The following is a 5,132-nucleotide window of genomic DNA, read 5'->3' as shown; positions in this document are numbered from 1 at the left end:
GATTCATGTTGTCTAACTATTTTCCCCCACAAGGAGTTGATAACCCAAATTTGAATTGTGAATTTTGTTTCCATCTGATTAAAGTATAAATTATCATGAAACAAACCAATAGTGATTATATTACCTTTAAATAAGTATGGGTGAAATGAAATGGCAGTAGAAAGTCATTCTTGCAAAATCTGAGGAAAGACAATTTCCCTAATCACTAAAGAATTTCTGAAAACATGCTTAATACTTCAGTACGGGCAATCCACATTTTGATAAAAAGAAAAATAGGAAGCAATGATGAATATATTTTCTTCCTGTATCATTATTTTGTGTATTCTACCTTTCTTCCTAATGAACCTGATTACACTTAATGAGACTGGGGAGAAAAAAAGGGGGCAATTTAAAACAAGATTAAACTTGTTAAAAAATGTGTGATACTTTAAGTGCTTTTAGAACCATTAGTCACACTGTACTATGAAGCTCAAACCAAGAAAATTATTATAAATTTTTATTTATTAAGGTTAATTTTGATGTTAATTAACACAATTATGAAATTATACAAATAAATTCTTCATAAATTTATGTTCCAACATAAATATTCAAAATTTTATTTAATGCTGTTAGTAGCTATTATATAAATAATGAATCATAATCCCAAGGAAACCAATTTTAAACTGTTGCCTTTTTTCCTCTCTTTTCAATCATAATCTACCTTTCCATCTAAATTATTTTCTAAATCTTTTTCTATTTTAATTTCCTTTGGCAGCAACAACAACTGCTGAGGCCTTCCCTTCTTAAACCAGAGGTATCGATTTTCTTTCTCTTTTTTACCTCACTGAATCTTCATGATACTTTGTATGACTTTAATGTCCGTCTTACATGTAGGAAGAGTGGGTGGCTGCCGACATGGCATATTTTTACAAAAGAGAGAAAAAGTAGTTTTAAATTAAAATAAGTAAATAAACAAGTAAGCAAATCACCTTACTATTCTTACTGGTGGCTGAAATTCCAATTTTGTTGCTTCATTCTCTGGAAATTAGACAAATAAGAACTGTGGTCCTATTAAGAACAAGCTATCATTGAATGAAGTAATTCATAAACTTGATCATGTACTTGTCTTAGTGAATCTAGATTATCAAAACTGTTCCTGAGATCAGACTTAGATTAGGCAACATTTGAAAAAAGAATACTGACATCTGTGCTGAAATAATAAAAAGTGGAAATTGGGTTATGTTTGACAGTCTTTAATCATTTCATGTGATTCAAAATACTGCCTTTGAACACATCTCTATTTCAAAACGCTTAGGATATTATCTTCTGCCATGAGAAAAAGATATGCAGTTATGCAATAAATACATATCATTTATATTTATTATGCTTTTATACTCCTTAATTAAAAAAAAAGTAATGTGATATAAAAATACATCCTTTGGTAAATTTAGTATTTTATAAGCTCTATTTAAAAAATTATTTTATTTTCTTAACAAAAGAATGTTTACTTTGCTAAAAAGAAGCATTTCATGGTTAAAATTTACTTCCAAAAATTGGAGAGTGAGTGGCAGGAATATTCAACTTTTATAGATTTTTAGCAAAAATTTCCATGGAGATATCTCCATAGACTACTTAATCAGATAGCTCAGAGTTAAAATCTAAATGCCAATTACAGGATGCAAGATGTTAGCCAAGATATGTACCCTTCTGAGCACCAATTTCATCTTCTATAAAATGTTGGCAATAATATTTAATATATAAGTTCTCAGCTCAGCAACCGGAACACTGTAGGAAGAAATTCAGTAAATGGTATTTATTATTGTTGGTTTTGTTTATATCAGTATAAATATTTATATTTTGGTCAATAAGAAACTAAGTTAATTCTGTATCTCTTCTGTGTGAAACTCTCTCAGCAAAAAAAAAAAAAAACAAAAAAACGAATTTTAAAAATAACGTGTTTTATCTGCCCATAAAATCACTTTTTAGTATTCTGTGCAGCACAAAATTTTTTGAATTTAGGATTCACCTGCTAAGGGTAACAGGGACTGCATGGAGCATTTCACTGTCTGTTCAAGCCAAATCAGGAATCCTAATGGTCACCAGTTCCTTTCTTCCTCATTTTCTTTTTCTGGAGAGCTGATGCTCTGCCCTTCAAGGAAAAAAAAAAAAAAAAAAAAGCATATATCTGTAAAGAAATTATTTGATTCTAACTTTACAAATCTGAAATCCACTCAGTTGCATTGTTTCCATAAATATTTAGTTTTATTATTGATAAAGTTATTAAAATTCAACTTTAATTGTTGTAAGAAAACCTAACTTGAGATTATTACTCTTAACAAATTTTTAAGTATATATACAATATTGTTAGCTATAAGCACAATATTATACAGCAGATCTCCAGAACTTCTTTGTCTTGCTTAATTAAAATTCTGTACATGTCGAATAGCATCTTCCTATTTCCCCCTCTCCCCACATCCTGACAACCATCATTCTACTGTCTGCTTCTATGAGTTTGACTATTTTACAAAAGAGAGAAAAAGTAGTTTTTCTTTTTCCTCATATGAGTAGAATTATGTTGTCTTTGTCTTCTATTACTGGATTTTTTTCATTTAACATAATGTTCCCCATGTTCATCTACAATGTTCATCTACATTCCTTCTTTTTTAAGGTTAATATTCCATTGTATGTATGTACCACATATTTTACATTTATTCTTTCATTGATAATCATTTAGGTTTCAACTTTAAAATCATTTGGTGGTCTTTCCCCTGTCTCCATACATATTAATTAAACTTGTATTGGCTATGCACTTTAAAAGTGTTAGTTCTGAGACCTATTTGCTTCAATTAAAACAGTATCATTACACTGGGTTTTAGATGCCTCAAAAGTCTAAACCTACTAATATGAGGCAGATATTAATACATACATACATACATACATACATACAGATATGCATTTAGTTTGAATAACTTAAATTTAGACTTTAATTTTGTTCCCATTTCTTACTAGTCTTTCTAGATTTCATTTCCCACCCTCCTATCTGCTTTCCTATAGGGAACATTTTTTGTTGAAATAAAATTGCAGCTTAAAAGTGTACAAATCAGACTGTATAGTTGATAAATATCTTCAGAGTATACACACCCTACTAGCTCTTCAGAAGAGCCCCTCCATATCAACACTAAGGTATAATTTCTCCTTTCCCTCATCACTCACCTGGATTCTTTATATTTTAAGATAGATGTTTTAATTATATATATATATACATATATATAATTTACATATTTATAATTTATATGTATTTAATTTCAGCATTATTGAGGTATAATTGACAAATAAAATTGTAAGATATTTAATTTGTAAACTGTGGTGATTTGCTACATTTATACATTGTGAAGAGTCCTCTCATTCAGTTAATTAACACATCTATCGCCTCAAAATTTACCTTTTATTATGTGTAAGAATATTTTAGTTCTACTTCCTCAGCAAATTTAAATTATGCAATACAGCATTGTCAACTATAGTCACCATGTTTTACATTAGAACCTCAAACCTATTCATCTGTAGCTAAAATTCTTAAACTTTTGCCAACGTCTCCCTATTGTCCACACCCCCAGCCACTAAAACAACTTTTCTATTCTCTGTTTCTATGAGTTTGAGTTTTATTTATTTATATATGTATTTGTTTAGATTCCACATATAAGTGATGTCATGCAGTATTTGTCACTGTCTGGCTTGTCTGACTTAGCATGATGCTCTCGAGGTCATAAATGGCAGGACTTTCTTTTTTTCTAAATGTAGGCACTCATTGTGCAGTGGCAGTATCATAGGCAATGAGATTTATCTGAGGTGTGATTATTGCTAATTGAACACACATTAGTTTGTCTGTTTATGAAGTGTCTACAAATAGAATAACATAGAATAACATACTCTATTTGTACCTGACTTCTTGTGCTCATTGTTCTATTTGAGAGATTCATCTCTATTGTGTGATGTTGTAATGTGTTTACCTCATGGACTTTTGCATTGGTTCCAGTTTGGGGATGTTACGAATACGGTATTTTGGTACACAATTGTATACATTTATGTCAGGTATATAAACTGAACTACATTGAATTTCTGCAAAAAAGATATGCATATATTTTACTTTAGTATTATTGCCAAACATTTTCCAAAGAGTTTTATTAATTTATAATCTCTTCAGGAGTTTATGAGAGTTCTGACGCTCCATGTCTCTGCCAAAACATGATATTGGTAATCTTTTTATTTATTTATTTATTTTTTAATTTTAGCTATCTGGTGGGTAAACTGAAGTAGTTTTAACATAAGAATTGTATTCCTTTGCAATTGGCTTACGAAGTTTTCGTAAATTGCAGTCATTGGTACATTAGTAGAGTAGAAAGATTGCAAACTTAAGCATCTAGAAAGTAATGTAAGTGAATGGAGTTATTAGATGTAAAAAGACTTAAAAAGAGCAGTTGGGAGATTCTATTATGACTATGAGTATAGATGTAAAACAGTAAGTTTAACACAGTAGTAACCAGGAGAGAACATAATTACTGTAAGCATTCTAACTAAATTCATGACATGCAAAAATATGAGCCCAGTGTTGCTATCTTTTTATTTTTCAAGAGAAATCAAATCCAAAAATTTTTGTAGTATTTTCGATTAGAGTTTTGGCAACAAATTCAATTTTTAAAAAATGATGTTTGACAAACAAAGAACAACTAAGGGTCATGCAGGCTATGAATTTTCATACTTCTCTAATGATATATTTGTGCTCTCAGAGAACATTTTTTCCTGACTCTTTACTATTCCTGGATCAACAGAATTAGTTCTTACAAATAACAGATAATTTTAGAAATAAGTACCAACCCATTTTCTCGTGGCTATCTATAATTTTTCTCCTTCCCTTTTCTTCACTGCAAAATTAATTTAGTTGACCTTTTCAGTTCAACCTACTTAAATGCTGAAATAGAATTTAACAAGTAAATGTAATGAAATTGCATTTAATGTTTATCTAAAAACTAGCTTCATATGTATATCTCAGAAAAAAATATTTTTTATAAGAATAGAGCTTGACAAAAATCAGTATTGTCCAGAATTTAGAATTGGAAACTTGAAAAAGCTCTGCTCTGATAAATTCCTACTTTTAA

The 5,132-nt window shown here is 29.6% G+C and overlaps 1 protein-coding gene across 1 annotated transcript in view; it reads left to right on the top strand.

Moving 5' to 3' along the window:
* The window catches only part of PCDH15 (protocadherin related 15), a 562,288-nt gene that overhangs the window by 552,911 nt on the left and 4,245 nt on the right, over nt 1–5,132 (top strand). The window lies entirely within an intron of this gene.

The sequence above is a fragment of the Pteropus vampyrus genome, unplaced genomic scaffold (genome assembly GCF_000151845.1).
Source record: "Pteropus vampyrus isolate Shadow unplaced genomic scaffold, Pvam_2.0 Scaffold68, whole genome shotgun sequence".
In the NCBI taxonomy this organism is placed as follows: domain Eukaryota; kingdom Metazoa; phylum Chordata; class Mammalia; order Chiroptera; family Pteropodidae; genus Pteropus; species Pteropus vampyrus.
The sequence above is the reverse complement of the archived record's forward strand: the minus strand, read 5'-3'. Positions and strand labels throughout refer to the sequence as shown.